Source organism: Watersipora subatra, chromosome 2 (assembly GCF_963576615.1).
Source record: "Watersipora subatra chromosome 2, tzWatSuba1.1, whole genome shotgun sequence".
Classification (NCBI taxonomy): Eukaryota; Metazoa; Bryozoa; class Gymnolaemata; order Cheilostomatida; family Watersiporidae; genus Watersipora; species Watersipora subatra.
The window spans coordinates 33,188,628-33,209,649 of record NC_088709.1 but is presented as its reverse complement, the minus strand read 5'-3'; the positions used below and the strand labels follow the sequence as shown (position 1 = coordinate 33,209,649).

The window sequence follows — 21,022 nt, the reverse complement described above, 5'->3', positions numbered from 1 at the left end:
ATAGCATTGTTTACTGTTCCTACCAATAGCATTGTTTACTGCTCCTACCAATAGCATTGTTTACTGTTCCTACCAATACCATTGTTTACTGCTCCTACCAATACCATTGTTTACTGCTCCTACCAATAGCATTGTTTACTGCTCCTACCAATAGCATTGTTTACTGCTCCTACCAATAGCATTGTTTATTGCTCCTACCAATACCATTGTTTACTGCTCCTACCAATAGCATTGTTTACTGCTCCTACCAATAGCATTGTTTACTGCTCCTACCAATACCATTGTTTACTGCTCCTACCAATACCATTGTTTACTGCTCCTACCAATAGCATTGTTTACTGCTCCTACCAATAGCATTGTTTACTGCTCCTACCAATAGCATTGTTTATTGCTCCTACCAATACCATTGTTTACTGCTCCTACCAATAGCATTGTTTACTGCTCCTACCAATAGCATTGTTTACTGCTCCTACCAATACCATTGTTTACTGCTCCTACCAATAGCATTGTTTACTGCTCCTACCAATAGCATTGTTTACTGTTCCTACCAATACCATTGTTTACTGTTCCTACCAATACCATTGTTTACTGTTCCTACCAATAGCATTGTTTACTGCTCCTACCAATAGCATTGTTTACTGCTCCTACCAATAGCATTGTTTACTGCTCCTACCAATACCATTGTTTACTGCTCCTACCAATAGCATTGTTTACTGCTCCTACCAATAGCATTGTTTACTGCTCCTACCAATAGCATTGTTTACTGTTCCTACCAATAGCATTGTTTACTGTTCCTACCAATAGCATTGTTTACTGCTCCTACCAATACCATTGTTTACTGCTCCTACCAATAGCATTGTTTACTGCTCCTACCAATAGCATTGTTTACTGTTCCTACCAATACCATTGTTTACTGCTCCTACCAATAGCATTGTTTACTGTTCCTACCAATAGCATTGTTTACTGCTCCTACCAATAGCATTGTTTACTGTTCCTACCAATACCATTGTTTACTGCTCCTACCAATAGCATTGTTTACTGCTCCTACCAATAGCATTGTTTACTGCTCCTACCAATAGCATTGTTTACTGTTCCTACCAATACCATTGTTTACTGCTCCTACCAATAGCATTGTTTACTGCTCCTACCAATAGCATTGTTTACTGCTCCTACCAATAGCATTGTTTACTGTTCCTACCAATACCATTGTTTACTGCTCCTACCAATAGCATTGTTTACTGCTCCTACCAATAGCATTGTTTACTGCTCCTACCAATAGCATTGTTTACTGCTCCTACCAATAGCATTGTTTACTGCTCCTACCAATAGCATTGTTTACTGTTCCTACCAATACCATTGTTTACTGTTCCTACCAATACCATTGTTTACTGCTCCTACCAATAGCATGGTTTACTGCTCCTACCAATAGCATTGTTTACTGCTCCTACCAATACCATTGTTTATTGTTCCTACCAATAGCATTGTTTACTGCTCCTACCAATAGCATTGTTTACTGCTCCTACCAATAGCATTGTTTACTGTTCCTACCAATACCATTGTTTACTGCTCCTACCAATAGCATTGTTTACTGCTCCTACCAATAGCATTGTTTACTGCTCCTACCAATAGCATTGTTTACTGCTCCTACCAATAGCATTGTTTACTGCTCCTACCAATAGCATTGTTTACTGTTCCTACCAATACCATTGTTTACTGTTCCTACCAATACCATTGTTTACTGCTCCTACCAATAGCATGGTTTACTGCTCCTACCAATAGCATTGTTTACTGCTCCTACCAATACCATTGTTTATTGTTCCTACCAATAGCATTGTTTACTGCTCCTACCAATACCATTGTTTACTGTTCCTACCAATAGCATTGTTTACTGCTCCTACCAATACCATTGTTTATTGTTCCTACCAATAGCATTGTTTACTGCTCCTACCAATAGCATTGTTTACTGCTCCTACCAATAGCATTGTTTACTGCTCCTACCAATAGCATTGTTTACTGCTCCTACCAATACCATTGTTTACTGCTCCTACCAATAGCATTGTTTACTGCTCCTACCAATACCATTGTTTATTGTTCCTACCAATAGCATTGTTTACTGCTCCTACCAATAGCATTGTTTACTGCTCCTACCAATAGCATTGTTTACTGCTCCTACCAATAGCATTGTTTACTGCTCCTACCAATAGCATTGTTTACTGCTCCTACCAATAGCATTGTTTACTGCTCCTACCAATAGCATTGTTTACTGCTCCTACCAATAGCATTGTTTACTGCTCCTACCAATAGCATTGTTTACTGCTCCTACCAATAGCATTGTTTACTGTTCCTACCAATACCATTGTTTACTGCTCCTACCAATAGCATTGTTTACTGCTCCTACCAATAGCATTGTTTACTGCTCCTACCAATAGCATTGTTTACTGCTCCTACCAATAGCATTTTTTACTGCTCCTACCAATAGCATTGTTTACTGCTCCTACCAATAGCATAGTTTACTGTTCCTACCAATAGCATTGTTTACTGCTCCTACCAATAGCATTGTTTACTGCTCCTGCCAATAGCACTGCGATCAAAAGTCGCAGCGTAACTGAACATTGATTAGGGCTCTTCATCAGTCAGGCTGACAGCTTTATGGCCAGCAATCCTGCATTTACAACCACCAACTGTACTATATAGCGGTACACTGTGATCTTTGCATACTCTACTATAATGGTTTTTGGATTGTCACCAATGTTAATCTGTAAATTGTAAAGTAACGGGCAGCACAACTAATAGCCTGTTCTACTTAACTGTATTCTCAGCATGTGATAGCTTTTGGAATACTCCTTACAATCAACACTATTAGGGTGAGTGACAAGCAATCATAAACATTGTTGTACATGTATTTAAAGCTCTGAAAGCAACACATTTGCATCATAAGGTAAAAGCTTTTTCAAGTCAAATATATTAAATTATGCAACTGCAGTTTTTGCAAATTATGTGTTGTATTTCGACGTTACTGCTTATCTGGCAGTTGCAATATTTCTGTGAGATATAAATCTTCCAGGGTCCAGTAATATATAAGATTACTAGCATAAACACTTTTGCTTTGACTAGTTTCATATAGCATTCATTGATAGCTGTTGTAATCAGTGTTCGAAATAGGGGGATACGCAGGGATACCGCGTTGCCCTAAAACGAAATTATGGGGACACTCTCTGGAAAGGTATCCCCTAACATTAGTTTACTCATATACTATTAAAATGCAATAAAATGCTACCTCAAATGCTAATCAGCTATGCTACCTTGTGAAAATCATAAATTCCTTCAACTTTTCTTCAAGCAACACAATCAACAGGCGTCTTTGTCACCTGTCCAAAGACATCAAATAGCTTTAGATTATTCCATGTGCAGACATTTTTTTGGTCTTTTGCTAAACTAAAATAAACTTTCTCAGAAAACTTATCTAATTTAAGTTCTAAAGCAAATTGTTTCTTCATCATCATTCTTATTTGATTAATAATGAAACGTCATGAACCAATTGATAGTTACTTCAAATGTGAGTGAGAGCAATGATATACAGCCCCTGTGGGGGGCTGTATATCATTGGTGAGAGTAAGTGATGATTGATTTATCTTACTAACATTAGAAATGATTGGATAATACCTTTTGCACTAGCAACTTATAAATCCCTTACTTATCATGACCTGAACTAGAAATGATAGCTGATCACAGCTATGCCACTAAAAGTGATGGAATTATGGCAAAAAATGGTAGGATCATTTACCTTCATTGTGATGCCAACTTGAATCTCTCAGTTTATTTAAAGGTATACCCCGAATAGCTTTCAAGTGGAAGGGGTAGCATTTTCACATCAGGTGCACAGGCTATTATGAAACCTCAATTAATCACAAAGCTTTTTCCAGAATATCTGATGAGGAGCGTCTGTGTATCACACAACACCAAATATTTAATATCGTGCAAGGCAATGCTTGTAAATTAATGTATTATGTATAACTGACTGACTCATTACCTAAACTATGCTAATACTACATCAAGCCTAAGCTTTATCTTATATGATTAGGAATGATGAAAGTCTGAGGACTTTAAGTTTAAGTTTTAGACCCACGGGTTTCTTAGCTATTTGGGGCACACCTTTAATGAGATTTAAGGTGGTCTCTGTTTGCTAGGTTTCCTTTTGTGTCTATGTTAAAAGATGAGACTGTATGTGATTGCTTAAAAATTAAACCATTCTCATTTTTCCTGAGTAGTTGAGTTTCTAGGGGCAACTTGAAATTTCCTTCTTATTTTTTTGTTGCACTGATTGTTTCTTCCAAACTCATTTCATTTCCATTTTAATGAATATATCTGTGAAGTTAAGCACTCAAGATAAATTTACTGTGTAATAAAATAATACCAATTATATCATTAATTATACCATTACAAAATATTTGTTCTCTCACTGAAAAGCTGTAGAAACTAGGTATAAGGCAGACTATCTTACAAAAAAGTTTTGCGGGAGCTCTCTCTCGAACTCTCCCCGCGTCGCTACGCGGCTTAGGCAGGCCGTGGCCCGACAGTCATCTCGCCTACCTGTCACTATAGAGTACCCCCATAACAACCCTTACACTTTAAACACTGGTTGTAATACCATAATCTAATCACGTATGCTAATGATCCCACTTTGTTAGTCATTTGTGCTATCATTTACTCACTAGTTTCAAATTACATTTGTCAGACAGCTCCGCTCCCTCACTAATGTCCCATATATTCACTCCTTGATGGCAGCCTAAGGGGAAAACTCAACCTTTGTTGTTTTCAAAAACCTAGCAGATGTTCGATAGGTTAAACCATAACTGTCACGAACAACTTTTATCGTGTTTACTGGGTAAATCAGACACGCTGATTCCGATTTTGTATTCAAAATAAAGATTAGTCCACTAACCTTCAAAGTCATTTAGGCTTTTTTAAAGCGTTTCAATATCCGTTTCGAAAACAACACAATCGGCATTACAAGCTCCGCCCATAAATATGTGACGAAACCTAGCTTTTTCAGAAACGGAAGTTAGGAATGTTTAGTCCGATTTAGAATAATAGAGATGGGTGTCTTAAAACCCATTATTATCTAAATCCAGCCTGTAAAATAATTTCAGTTTTTTATGAAAGGGATATTAACTATTTAAAATTGCTTGCAGCTTGTTACATGACGTTTAAATGGGCTGGACGCCGAGAAAAATGAGCTCAAAAAGCGCGGTTTTATCACAAGCTAGCGTTATTATCGCACTTTTTAAATATGCAATGCTAAATAGCTTATCTACCTTTCAGAAGAGACTGATATTATTTTTAAGGCTGAATTTAGATATTAATGGATTTTAAAACACCCATCTCTATTATTCTAAATCGGTCTAAACATCCCTACGTAACTTCTGTTCATAAAAAGCTAGGTTACGTCACGTATTTATGGGCGGAGCTTGTTATGCCGATCGTGTTGTTTTCGAGACCAATATTAAAACGCTATAAAAAAGTCCTTCATTACTCTGAAAGTTAGTGACCTAATCTTTATTTTGATTACAAAATCGGAATCAGCGTGTCTGAATTACTTATTAAATACGATAAAAGTTGTTCGTGGCAGTTATGGTTTAATGCTTCACTGCTGAAGTATTATGTTTGTAGTGTCTGCTACATTAGTGTGCTGCAGCCATCTGCGCAATGGCAGTTTGGTTTGTATGACTCCACTGCCTGCCATCTCCTTTAATATTTCTGCCACAGATTGTTACTACTTTGCAACTTCACATCAGACTAAAACACCTGCTGAAAAACAAACATAATTATCATTCACCGTATAAACCAAAAATCAGTAGTTGACCAGATGCCATGGAATATCACTTGATCATTCATGCATAAACTGGGTCAAGTTGATGACCAATCATATTCACGCTCAGATTTAACTCGCTCTCCTAATGATAGCTCAGCTTTATATATAATAGTGAGCGTATCCAATATCATAATACGCTCTAGCTTCTCACAGACAACATATAACAATAGCAGTGTGGCGGCAGGACTAAGTAAGTATAGTGATATTATTTACATTCATCAACGGCGTTTGAACATTTAAAGATGAGCTTGCACAAAGCTTTAGTAGATTTTATCAGAAGGTATCGGTATTTTTCTATCATTTGTGATTGTCTTTGACATTTTAGGTGATCTGGCTGCTAGGATGTATCAAGATTAAAATCGATTAAACTTTATTGCGCTTAAAATGCTCAAGTGAAAGTGTGATTATGACGTCTGCGGTTGCAAAAAGACCAACAGAATAAAGAGGCGTAATGCTGCAGTTTGAACCCAGTAGCTGATATCAATTAAAGCAATTATAGCAGCTAGTAATGTCATTTTGCCCGTATTTTTCATTTCGGTGCTCTAACCTTGATGATCAGACTTTGCAAATTTTAAGCTTGAAGCATCTCAGCAGTCAGATCACCTCAAACATAAAAAAATTGTAAATTCCAACAAAATATTGAAACTTTCGAATAAATTATTTTGCAAGTTCATATTTAAGAACAATTCACCATAGACAAGAAATAATTTTTATACGAAAGCAATGGTTTCCTTTTTAAATGTAACTCTAATTCCTGTTAATTGTGCAAAAAATTTGATCAGGAAATCGAAAACAAAATTTTAAATAGAAGCTCAAAGCACTGAAAATTAGCCAATCCTTAGTTGATAAAAAGATTAAAATAAATTTAAATCCCAAGCTACTATCATGCTCTTCGCGAGCTTTGTGAACAGAGTAGAGCAGAAAAAACTGTAAATCTCAGCCATTGTTGGTACCGATAAGCTTTTTACCAATTTCTTAACATCGCATCAAAACTCTCAGTGATTTTTTGCAGCTTCTTCAACCTGATCTATTGACTTTGATTGTAGATTGAAGTTGTTTGCATTCAACAAAACCGCTTTTCCATCAACCAAGCAACAGAAACTCTCATTATTCTCTCATCATTGGTGAGCTTCCAATTACGGTTTAATTGTTATTTAAACCTATAATCGTTTTCTGCTCTGCTGAACCTGCTGATATCAGCATCAAATGGAGCTTTTAACAGAACAAGGGTTATTTTTCACATTTTAGTCAGTACATTCATACCTCGACATACAAATTCCAAAACATTTACAAAATCGAGATTCGAGCAAAGTTTTGAGCAAGATTCTTCCTTGACATACAAGTAATCTTTGAGTGTACAAAACGGTTCCTGATGACCCCTATATGCCCGAGTAAGCAAGAGGCTGCTATTGAAAACAGCATCACTCAGAATTTCCTCTCAAATCAGTTCAAAAAAGTTTTTAAAAGGTTGGCTACAAGTTATATTAAACCCGAGGCGAAAAGGGCCAAACTGGAAACGGATAATACAAAATAAAAATGACAAATATAAAGGGAGTTTAGTGAAATATTAAAACTTGGCTTTAAATTTGTGTTTATTCAGCTAAATTTATTTAAGTTGAATTCAAAATTTTTGCCACAAAAGTTTAGTATACCAAAAGCGTTGCTGTTAAGTCTGAGAGAAACGTGACAGCTACTGTATGACAGCGAGAGGTATGACTGTATTCACTGAAATGATGACAGGCTTTTATAAATAAGTTCTGCTTGCACATATGCGCTAAGTGCAAAGATTACTTTTATAATAGTTATACAGTTTATAGAGTGTTCACTCGAGCTAAAAATCGTTACCATAATACAAATTTGTAAATCAATGAAAGGATTTTAAAAAAGCATACCTTAATCCAATCACATCGGGGTTTGTTTTGAGAGAACAGATGATCAACTGAATATCTTTCGGCGCTGTCTCGAAAGTGCTAAATATCCAACTCTGAAATATCACCTATCATAAAGCTTTAACCTCTAGCTGTACTGTCAAAGGAAGTCAATAGAACCAGCCTGGCATCATTTTTCTTAAAGAATAGAGAAAGCATAATATTATTATGCTTTATTAGTTATCTTGAGGTGTTGACTGATGTTCTAAAAAAAGAATCAAGGAGATTGACCCTCTAGAAGCTGAGATATAGCCAGCCAAACACAGGTCTACCTAATAAAGAATCAGAGGAAAACCCTTCGAAAATCCCGAAAACTGTGACGTATAAAATCGACTTAATGGTCATGTGCCGGAGTTGCGCACCTTTACCGCCGTTATGTATAATGATTGTTTTGGCTACGAGATGTGAAACGCTTCTCGCGATAGTAAATAATTTACATACTAGCTCTGAGTTCTCAGAAAAATCAACCAAACATTGTGTGGTAAAGGCATTTGCCCACAACCCCTCGCCATGATTTTTCAAAGCAGAAGAGCATATTTTGACTATTGTGCTTCAAATTTTAACTCGATCTCCACGGATATGCTCCGAAGATCATCTGTTCAACGAACGGCGCGTGTATAGTCTATATGCGATATCCGCGAGTTGCAGTTTGTTTAGATTAAGAAATAGGAATGGGACTTTTTGTTCCTTCATCATGTTTCTACTGTGTATCTACTGCAGCATTCAGTTGATTTTCATGATTATCGTCACTATTAACAGACTAGAAGTTCACTACAGCCATAATCTTAAAAAGACTAACGACCGTGCTGCTCTTGCTATAAGAAAAGAAAACGATAACTTTTGCTTTGATTTTTCTATTGATCTATTATCTTATCTATGATTATTTTTTTATGATTTATATAATATTCATAAAGCAGATTATACAAAATAATAATATAACTGCGTATAGAGTAAATGATGTAACTAATATAATTTGTAGAAAATTCCAAATGATAACCGAGATTGATGATTGATTTAATTGATTCCATTTATTAGCTATAATTAAAAAAATCTGAACAACGCTAAAGATGAGTCTGAATAGGGAAGCTAAGTAGGAGAACAACAAAACTGAGCTGAACTAGCAAGATAGCGAAATGTTGCGAAATAATAGATGCGTGTAATTATTTTATGCTAAAACTAATCTACACGTCGGAGGGACTGGTTCGGAATTCTAGGAGCGATGATTGTTAGGCCCAATTTGATTGTTCTATACTCCCAGGGATTAAACCAATTAAAACGCCGTGATTGTTATAGGAGAGCACATTAGTTGGCTTAATTGACCAATGGCACACAAGTCGATTTTATACGTCATACTGTATATTGATGATTACCAAAACACTTTTGTTTTTTGGTAGACCTGTGTTTGGCTGGCTATATCTCAGCTTCTGGTTGGTCAATCTCCTTGATTCTTTTTTTAGAACATCAGTCAACACCTCAAGATGAATAATAAAGCATAATAATATTATGCTTTTTCTATTCTTTAAGTATACCTTGAAAACAGAAAAATTAGTTGTAGCAAACAAAGCTACACAAAGTTAGTTCTACACTGTATATGATGTTACTATTGCCTAATTTCTGGTGTGAGTGGCATATGAAATGGCAATGAGACAGCCTTCGTTTTTTGTGACATCATTCTGCGAGTCCCGGGCTGTGAATTAATGTGATTCGCCGTCTTTGTAGAGAACTTTTACCGTTGAAAACACAAAGCTTCGGCAATTAATTTTACGAATGACGGTGTTATGAGCAATTTTTTTCAATGACGCTAAACAATTTCTTCAGCTTGACATTAAAAATGATATAAACTTGATATAAACTTGACGTAACACCAAAAATACTACTCAATAATGAAGAGTGAATAAGAATGACGCTCTTTTGTCTACAAATATGGCGGCGTTTCCGCAAACGAGCGCATGTGCACACATAATGATGATGTAAACAAAAACAAAGGATAGATTTAGTTATGGAAAGTAAATGAAAGTTGCCAAAAAAATTTTGTTTTTTTGACAAAATAAAAAAGTTGCAAAGTGTTCTTTCTATGTTTTACTATGATACGTTCCATTTATACAAATTGCTTACTCATAGTAATGAGTGGTATTTAATACATATATGTTGCAAGTGCTATTTTTGTAGGTTGCACGCTAGCAAGAATTACAAAAAAGACTATGGCACCATTTCAAGAATTTGTGCAAGAAGAAATGCCTGTTATACGTGCCGAACCACATCCCACAAATCATACCAATCCTACTTCCATTATTCTGCAATATTACTCTAAATTTCGAACATGTGATCCAGAGAAAGTACTATTTTATATCAGACATTTAGGATGAAACTCTATTGGCTCTTCTAACACGCGCTTAACAATCATCAACAGGTTTAAGTCTTTCTATAAACTCATTTTTCACTATGTTTCCATTGTGTGGTGGACCCAAATTTACAATTTTGCGTTGTAGTTGTGCTCACATTGAGTTACAATGTTATAAATGTATCAAAAGATACAGGCATGTTGCAGATTAGCGCGGGCTCTTTTTTTAAAAACGATTAGGAATTCTACACCAAACATCATAACGGTTCAATCTTGTCTCACTTATTAGAACGATTTCAGAATAGAAACTACTGAAATATGGAAAATGTTGAAAATGGGATAGCTTGCATTTCATTTTCTAGCGCATTTTTCCCAAGTGCAGTTTCCATCTTTTAGAAGCATAAAATGTTCGGCCAAATTTTACGAGTAACCAAACTAGCTTGACTTACGAGCTCTGGTGGTTTCTATTTGGTGGATGAAGCGCAGCCACGGATTAACCGCTTCATGAAAACATTGTGTATATTTTGTATTGTTTATATTGTTTATTAAAAGCTATGTAATAATTTAACAGGATATTGACAGAGTTATTTGGCTGCATCAACGTGACAAACTCATGTTAACATTTCATATGGTACTTCATGTATTACATAGTAAATCTTTGAATCAGTCTTTGTTACGATTTGTATTAAAGAACAGTCCCTCCCAAATTGTATCTTTGTGATACTGCATAACGCCTTTTGTGTACGTGAACTGCTATAATCATATATTCATCAGTCAACATGCCTGCCAAAATGATGTGTCACTTTATGCTGTTGGCATCTGTAGGTGCAGCAAGTATATACAATGTGCATCAATTATGCGCTGCATTTGACTATGATGCCTAGTCTTTGGCTCACTACAGACTGTCAAACTTTTTTTCGCCAAATTTATACTTGCTAGATAAATAAAACACTTGTGGTTTCCATGCTATTATAAAATATGGCTTCATTATTTGTTGTTCATGCAATCCTTTGCCTTCTACAACATACTGGTGGCAGGTAAGCAGAAAATTCCTCTGTAAAAGATTTGTCAAAGCTTGAACGTCAATTAATCTTAGGTTAACTAGTTTCATGGGTGTTCAATCTACTAGAAGTATGATATCATCCTTTTTGCCTAAAAGGGACAGCGATGCAAGCTCAAACAGTCATATCGTACAAGGAAAACACACAAAGTATGCTTAGCCTTAGATGAATTGTAGATGAATAGCTCACAAAGCCCACTTGACCTTTTGATCTCTTATTATAACCATCAAGCTATACAATGCCAGTCGTAGTTCAACTAGCAAGGTAAACAAGCTACAATATGTATGACAAATACTACAATTACCAGGTTTCCATGCTTCGAATGGCTTCGGAATTGCTTCCACTCTAGATGATATAAATAGTAAAATCCGAATGGATTCGATGCGATTTCACTTCACTAAATTTGTGCAAAGCCATTCGAGGTGAGACAACTATTCGGCGTCCAGAAAGTTTCACTGCGAATGAGTTCGAATCAATAATAGCTGGCCATGCTCTCCCCATTGAAGTTTAAAAATTCAGCGCATTTCACCATACTATCAGGCGTGTCTCTTCTAACAATGATAACAAGATAATTACCTTTTTACTTATTTTATTATGGTTTATTGTTACATCATCTTGTAATATCATTTTTTGTTTAGACTACATTAATTATGCTGTTAATATCACACTTTCATCAAGTCTGCAAGTAAAGGCATTCTCCTTTTTAACTATATACATAATTCATCGTTGGAGAGGTAAGGTGTGATTTCCAATTCCGAATCCATGCTTTGTATGGTATCATAATTTACCTCTGCTGATAACTTCGCATTTTGCCTTTCTAACGATTTGAAGTTGCATATTATCGATTTTTCCCAGACTAGCGATGTACTCCTTAAAACAGAAATTGTTAAAGTAGACTCGCTGTTGGGACACCGTTGCTTTTCAATCCGCGTTTTGTACACTAAGTCAGCCATGATGCCTGATGAGCATTTTCTTTTTATTTCTTTATCGCCGCCCTCTATATTACATAACAACAGCAAAATTAACTACTTCCTATACAGTTATTGCTTCAGAGCTCGCATGCCCGATTGCGTCTTTTTTGATGAACTCCAGTGATCGTGTTCTCCCTGGAAACATGGTAGTTATTTTAAAAGATGCAGCCTTAAAATCTCGGAAACATGGAGCTTAGACACATTATTCACGGTCAAATAATTCAACACAGCAGACAACCAGGAAGTCTGGTAGTTGACCTTTTTGATAGTGATAAGTCTTGGCAGTTTGCCAACGAAAGATTGCAGCGCATAAATTCTTCCTGTCAACAATCTATAGGCAGGGAAATATCTATATTTGAGCTTGGCTCGCACGTACAAAGGGGATATAGCAGTGCATTCCTGCCACAAATAGTGATACGTACTTGACTTACTCATAACTATTCATATCACTTATAGATAGTTTTATGTTGTGTCTGTTTCTCTCTTTAAATCTCTTGCTTGCTCTGAGCTCCTTCGTTTTGAGCGAAGGTTAACTCTGTGACACCCCTCGTAGTAGTTTTAAACTATCCTTAAACAATGTTTTATCTGATCAAGAAAGCTTCTAAAAGAAAGGAGATATTGCATCAGTTACTGAGCTTTCAAACTTGACAAGCAGTAAATGTAGGCTATCACCTCAACAGCACTGGGAAGTTCTGCAGCAAAAAACCACTCCAGCTGCCACAAAAACTTATTGACAGACAACTGTTATGGATCCATAAAAAACTTAAGTCAAATATGAGTACGCTAAACATTTTTTCTATCAATGTTTGGCATAAAAGTGTTGTTTGTTGAAATTGCTAAAATGTTACACAATAGTGTTTTTCCAAATACAACAAGGTAAACTTAACAAAAGCATCTTTTATTTCACATATTCAATTACGAATCAAATTTTGAAAAAGTAAGGATAATCATTATTTCAAATGGTGGAAATATTATTCATAGTTATTGGTGGTTATTTATAAGACAACTAATTTGAGCTGCAAACCTAGAGTCAACACTAGCATCAAACAGCAAAAGAAATAGAACTTCAACGAGTGTGTCTATCAATGTTTTATCATGAATGTTTCCCCATTTGCCTAATAAAATTGGTGAACACTGTAAAAAAAAGTTGTTTGCAAGCCCCTCGTTTTTCATATCGGTACAAAATAATAAAAGCTGTGAAATAGTTTTCACTTTCAAAAAAGACTAATTTATATTTTGTGTTAATCCTTCAGAAAATTTTAAACAGCAACATCCTAACTAACTTAGTTTTTTGTGTGGAATGATTATTTTATAAACTAAAATATACTGAAAGATTGATGCCATATTATAATGAGTAACAACTTAAAGGTGAACTTACTCAAAATTTCAACAGATTTTATCAGAAAGTATCGGTATTTTTATATCATTTGTAATTATTTTTTATGCTTGAGATGGGCTGACTGTCAGGATGTTTTAGATTGAAATCGATAAAAGTTGATCTCGGTTAAAATATTCCGAAAGAAAATAAAAGTGCCGAAGTGACCTCACTAGTTACTCGGCTGGCTGTTTCTCTCGTTATGAATAATGGCTATTGCATTTAAGTTGCAGCATTATGCATCTCTGTTCTGATGTTCTCTTTGCAACTATAGACGCCATTATCACACTCGCTTGAATCTGAGCATTTTAACCGTGATCAAATTTTGTCAATTTTAATCTTGAAACATCCTGGCAGTCAGGTCAGTGCAAACACCAAAAGCAGTTGCAAATAATAGGAAAATATTGATGCTTTCTAATAAGATGAACTTAGTGTTTGCGTAACGTTGGTCTTTTTTTCACACAAAGATTACCAGAATTGTCAGAGAAATAGACTATCTTCTTTAACAAGCGGTACGAAGGAACAAACTTACTCCAGCATTTTGCTACACAACTGGAGATGAGTGAATGTGGCCGCCTCTTGCTACTGTTAATTAGTTAGCAGAGTTTAGGTTAATGTTACATACCTTGTTGTTCAATCTAAAAAAGGAATACTATTTATTATATGCATCAGCAGATTGCATAATTTATGTATATATTTGCAGCAGATCCCCATGACATAGGTGATGAAGTACAGAGTAGATTGACAGATAATTGTTTTCCAAGATTGTCAGCGCCATGAAATTACATTAAATACAGTCAAAAAATTAACTTGATTATCGGTACACAAGTGTTGAACTATGTCAATGACCCAAAAATTTGGTCATCTTTGTTTAAATCAGCAACAATACACCAAACACGTAAGCTAACGATGTCAAGTCTTACCTTGAAAGCACCATCCGGAAGTTTCCTAAACAATATGTAGTAACTCTACTTCTGGTTGGTTCTAAAGTATATATTTGTAAAATGAATAAATGAAAACCTATATGAGTATAATAAAAATATGTTTGTGTTTTAAAAATAACTAAAATACTACATGATGCTGGCTCAAGACTGTCAGAAAGAATGAGTTGTAAACACAAGCCTAACTAAATCAGAGGTATTATCATAGATATATAAACCCTTATATATATATATCTATGGTTTATATATCTATGGGTATTATGTATTCAATCAGTTTTTATCCGACACTAGTATGCTTGCCAGTCGCGTGCACCGTGAGAGATCGTCATGGGTAATCCGTATCTGTTTAATTATTTGATGAAGCAGTGAAGTGGCAGTGCAGCGGTTAGAGGGTGAGTTTGCAAAATAGAGAGCCTGAGTTTAATTCCTGCGCAAGGCAATTTTTCGCTTGTGCTGTAAGCATGGCTTTTGACAAATGGACAAACAGACACAGCAACTATGATAGTAAAAACTTTACTCTGGTCAGGTGGCAGTGAGTAATACTGGTGCGCATGGTCTGTGAATTTATTAGGTACACAAAGGGTATTGCTAAATGAAAGTTTGACTGATAATTGGCTTTGATAGCGGACATGATGGGATTTGATTGATGAGAATTTAATCAATCCGTCAGACACCAAACACGCTTGAAAGACGACAGCTGTTTAGTGATGAATGACTGAAGGGATTGTGCTTGATATCTTAAAGCCACACAACAAGGGAAACACTAGACACTAAAGAGCAACAAAAGATGCTTGAAACATTACCTCCAGCGTGTAATCATACGCAAAAGCTTTTTACTACAAGATAAAAAACTGCAAGTTGTATAGCCGGTGACTTAATATGCCATTATCATTGATACGGCATATCTTTTGCGCTTCAATTACTTTTTTGATACGGTCAATTGTTAAAGATGAGATAGCGTTTTGATATGAAGTCATCAATGACATGTACCTAATTAGGTTGAAACAAGTTTGATGAACCTGCAGTCTGACAGATAGGATGTTTTTTATAGCATTAGAAGACTACTAAAATATATATTCCAGAACACTGGACATGTGTCGCCTAGATGACGTGAATCTGTTAATACTACATAGCACTAAATCCAAAGTATAGTATTTTTTCAGGTAATATAGCAGAAATACCTCAAACTACTAAAAGAACTTAGTTGCAATGTAATTTACAGAGTGAATTTTAAAGTATGAAGCAATGCCAATTACACATCGAGCAATATTCTGTCATAACAAGTAACAAAGGGAAAAATGGAGAATTGAAGGAATGACCACCATATAGGAAAGAGCATTGACAACTAGCGTCTATTTAGTGTTAGATAAAACAAAGATGGTTTCACAATGCAATATTTTCTGAAACAAAAATTTACGTTAATTTCAAGCGTAGAACCAAAAACTGCAAAAATCTTGCATTACATCCAAGTGATGAGTGATTTCAGGACCAGTAGCATAAGTTATTTTAGCCTCAGCCACATTATAATAGCAAGGTTATGTAAAAGATACATTAGCAATTATCATCGTGATTCATCGCCCATTTAATAGGAACAAACTAAAGTGATTTTCAGTGTCATTTCCATGCTCCAGCGACAGTTACATTTAGCTCATAGCCTCACGCAAGAGCCAAGCTACTAATATTAGTATGTGATTAAAGTGAAACTGCCGCTGATAAAGAACACAGAAAAGTCACAAGGGCTGATTGCTACACAAAAGAGTGCGTGACAAGGAACTATAGCCTTTCCGCACTTCCTCATGCCTGTTAACAGTTACATTGCCAAATCTTTACAAAGGATTTCTACGCATGATGCAAATGGCTAATAGTAAAGGGGATGAATTGCTAATAATAAAATAGATAAATACTCACATGAAGATATAAAACAGAGTGAGAGAGTGTTGTTACTTTAATTTTTATAGCTAGTGTGAGCTCACAGAAATTTACTTTTTCACAATGATATTTACAGCCACTACAGCCAAGTTATCAACTGGCAATAAACTAGCATATACTTTAATTCTAAACTTTGCAGATTTTTTCAAGAAAAGTGAGTCAGTATGAGAAAGCAAGCAAGAAAGCGAGGGTGCGAGAGTGAGAGAACGAGAGATTGAGAGAACGGCAGAGCGAAGGAGAGAGTGAAAGAGAAAATGTGAGAAAAAGAGAAAGAGAGGAAAGAAAGAGAAAGTAAAAGAAAGACAGAAAGAAAGAGATAGAGAGAGAAAAAGAGATTGATTAACATGACTTAATAGTTCCAATTAACAAAAATGTTACTATAACATTTAAAACATATTATATAAAATGACTAAAGCGTTTCAACTAAATCAAAAGCTTAAAATGCCAAGCAACAAAATAATATTTTGCAGAGGAGCATCAGTTTTTCCACAAAGCTCATTTTTCTGCAATTATTAACAAGTTCATATATATACCCACAAAGCCAGTATAGCTATTGTCTTGGAAATTCAGAAATTACTTCAATAACTAACACAGCCTACTGTTATTTATTTGCTGTTGTAACGGTGTTGGAGAAGTGAAAGTGTGATATTTAAGCGCACCTACATGTATATCAGTTAGGCTTGGTTTCCATATACGCTGCAAACACTGGTGGCAGGATCGCCGGTCTATTTGCGGTGAAATGAGAACCTACGCATCGAGTACTACCAGTAGTTGCCGGCAGTCAACGGGAAAGTTCAAAACCTTCTAGAAATGCGCTGTACAGGTGAAGGTCAGCACTTTCAAAATGACATGGCTAGTGGCCATTTTATGCGATCATCAGCAATGCAGCTTTATGTGAACATAAGCCGCCGAACCTAGCGCCGCAAGTGTTTTTCATGTGAGATTACCACAGGGGTATCACAGCCGGTATATGAACCAGACCTTACTCAGTTTGCTTTCTATTTGATTGCAGTGTACTTTACAGCCTTTCATAGCAGCGCTACACCATTCGATGTCAGCCCACACTGTTACTGCATCAAAGGGCCCGCCCTACCTCACCTTGGTTGAAATAACAAAATACATGTAAGTAGGCATATTGCAACTTGCCAATTGTTAGGCTATAGTATCTTCAAACTTTCTTATTTGTGCAAATAATACTCCCTTGTCAATAGCCTGTTCTCTAGTTCACACACACACTAATGCTGCATTGCTGACTGGAGATTACTGATCATCTTTAATGAAGTTGTAACCTGGTCTCTTTGACTATCTCAACAAAGACTAGTAGGGCTACTAGGAGGTGAACATATCTTTGCTGTACTTTTATACTTTATGTTTACTTTGTTATCTACTTATTTTACACTTTTATGTTAGAGGTTAACTTGTACAAGCTCAAAACTAGTAATACACACGACTTGATGTTTAATCAATATTCTGACATAAAATATTAACAACTAGTCATGTTCAAGGAACAAAAAAAATTATTGCCTAACCCACCCGGATTTTTAGTAAATTTGGCAGCAGTTTTAGAATTGAGTCATTTCAGATGTCAGGAAACAGTCGGCAAAGCCAATTCTAGTTTTTTTCAGTTGGCTTGGCGCCATCGTTAAAAGTTTAAAGCCATTGTTTGCACAACAATGATTACTCAAATGACCTCTCATTGACCGATTTGAAAAAATCAATATTAGAACTCACCTGTAGATACTAACATTTGTTCTACTGTAATACGGCTGGCTCCACTAGCTTACATTAAAATATCACCCAAATGATAGATTATAGCTAGCATCCTATGTTGCAGGGATATCAGTGCAAGTGACTATTCTGAACAGCATCTCATGAGTAACACTAAAGAATAGCTAGGTTCCTTGTGTTGTCAGTAGATTATTACTGCATGACCGAGCTATATCATATGTACTTTTATTCAAAGTATTTGATTGCTGGCTCATTTCTTTCTTTATTAGTTGTTGCTTCGAGTCACACCAACCTGAAGGTTATTAGATGGAAACTAACACTATCATAAGTCTTGACACCATCAAACATCAACCTTACTAACTACTTGATGCTTTATAAGCATAGGTAGTTTTTTGGAGACATATGTGCCTATCTGACACTGAGGCCTAACTAACACGGGTTACAATACAACATGGGTGACTGTTCAACATCATAGCCTAACCAACCTTGGGGCCTAATTAACCTTGGAGCTTATCCAATATGGATGTCTATTCAGCATAGATGCCAAGCCAACATAAGCACCTACCCATCATGGGTACCCATCCAATATCATACACGTACATGTATGTGGGCTTTCAATAATATTGATGAAATTTATGGTCAATTGTGCGCTGGTTACCCTTATGGTCCAGCATTCGAGTGCTGATTTGAAGTGCTCCTCTTTATCTCAATTGTTAGTTATGTTATGCCAAAGTCTTTCCACCGTCTTACTGATACTTGTTTATCATCAGTAACAAAAATTCTAGTGTAATAATTTGTTCATGCTCATGCAGATTGCTAACGACTATCACAGCAAACTTTAACTCGTGACTCGCTAGGCAAATATTCACGTAGCTTTGATTATCTTAAAAGATTCACAGGATTACAAAAGTAAAGCTTCATCATGAATTATGTCAGTGCTCCATGCCCTCTACTGCATCTCTAATGTGACTCTAGCACCTTAGGCCTAAAAATCAATTTGCTAATCATGACCTAGGGCTGTATGAAGGTAGCTCAGTGCGTTATTAGTACCTAGTAGAATTATGACTCGAGAGTAGATATAAGAACGAAGATAAGGAACTTTTGCTATTACACACATTAACCAATGTACAGGTGACACTACTACGACGTTTATAATATGCGTTGAAAACGTTTACAAAATAGAGTTTTTATGTTATACAAACAGTAAAATGCATGTGGATAGCCTAATTCATTTCAAGATTTTCCCAATCTCACTCCTTTGGCTCTTTAAAAAATGAAACCTAGAGAAAACTTTTTAATTTAATTACTCTAGAGTAATTACGGTATTATCAGCTTGTATGAACAAATTTTCTTTATTTTCTTAGCATTTCACTCGGTTGAGGTTCATAATTACAATAATTTTGTGATAAGCTATGGAGAGCCAACACCTTCAATCTCAATTTACATAAAGTTTTTCATCTTTTTCTGGCCAGCAAGGTTTATTCGGCAAATTAAAAATAATACAAAGTACGGTACATTATTTGTCTAACAAAGATTAAACAAGAATGTATCTTTACTATCATAAGAGCGGTTCTTTATTCTGTCCGTTCGTCTATCTGTCGCTAGAATTGAAGGCAAGAATAAAAGGTGGTTTTCAATGACACTTCAACTTGTGACGCTGACCTTGATGCACCGACACTCTAACCCCTGCATTAGTCAATCACTTTTAAAGGTTGACTTGCAACAAAATTCACATTACAGTTATTTGATATCAAAAGATTCACCATGTCTTACTCTGTTGTGTTGCAGGTGCCAAATATGTGGAAATGTGATTACAAGCTCTTAAAAGCTCAAAAACGAACAGTATAATCACAGCCACCACAAAATCGCCATAGATTAGAATCTCTTTCCAAAATGGGACGTAGTTGTACAAAATGGCTTCTGTTTACACTTTCACGCAACATCATTTGTCAAAATATTTTCATAAATATATTTTATGCATTCAATAAAACCATTTCTATTGTTCTTACGCATCTATTTTATTGTCATTGTAGTGCGGTCACGTTCAGCACTGACATATTTTAACCTACCGTGAAAACTCGTTTAATTTTTTAACCTTAGCTCGAAGGAGTACATATCATTGTCTAATAATCATGACGAGCCTGTTGGTCACCTGTGATAATCGATAAGTGCTGCAGATATTATTTGCGAAGTATTTGGTCACATGTTAGATTACGACTTGCCTTGCCGATTAGACCAAGCCGAAACAAAACTGTAAAGTAGCGAGCATCTATATTTGATACGGGATCTTCGGTAAAACCCGAAGTGTTTGTCATAAACTAGTGCTAAGATAAGTTTTATATTGAGCTTTTTATTGGTCTTTCAATTTCCGTGAGAACATCACGTGACAAAACGATAACCAAACTGCAATGACAACATCAGAGAAATAAAGAGATTCCAATTTACGGCGGCTTTTCGTTTTTGAGCTTTTAAGAGTTTGTAATCACACTTCCACATATTTTGCACCTACAACACAACAGAGTAAGACACGGTGAACCTTTTGATACCAACTACTGTAACTGTACTGTGAATTTTGTTGCAAGTCAACCATTAAATACTCCTGAACTACTATGCCGTTGCTTATTATCGTTGCTTTTTCTACACACTGCTTGATTTCTCACTTCGAACTAGACTGCTAGGGTACTCGTATATTTAACAGAAGCAATACTGTGTTTCATTCTCTTTTGCAACTTTGGTAAAAAAGAAATCAATATTTTTAACGCTAACTCTGAGATTTTCATTATTCAAACTGAATTTGAGAACTTGCAACGATTTGACTCCTATATGAGACTTTAAAATAGTACAACGCAACAACTTTACATAAATTCTGTACATTA

The 21,022-nt window shown here is 35.7% G+C and overlaps 1 long non-coding RNA gene across 1 annotated transcript; it reads left to right on the top strand.

Annotated features, from left to right (window-relative positions):
* The first annotated feature begins 6,012 nt into the window (after nucleotides 1-6,012).
* On the top strand, nucleotides 6,013-10,714 carry LOC137387702 (uncharacterized). Its single transcript, XR_010977940.1, has 3 exons — nucleotides 6,013-6,062; nucleotides 6,919-6,996; nucleotides 9,970-10,714. It is a non-coding gene; the product is annotated as an uncharacterized lncRNA (long non-coding RNA).
* The last annotated feature ends 10,308 nt before the right edge of the window (nucleotides 10,715-21,022 follow it).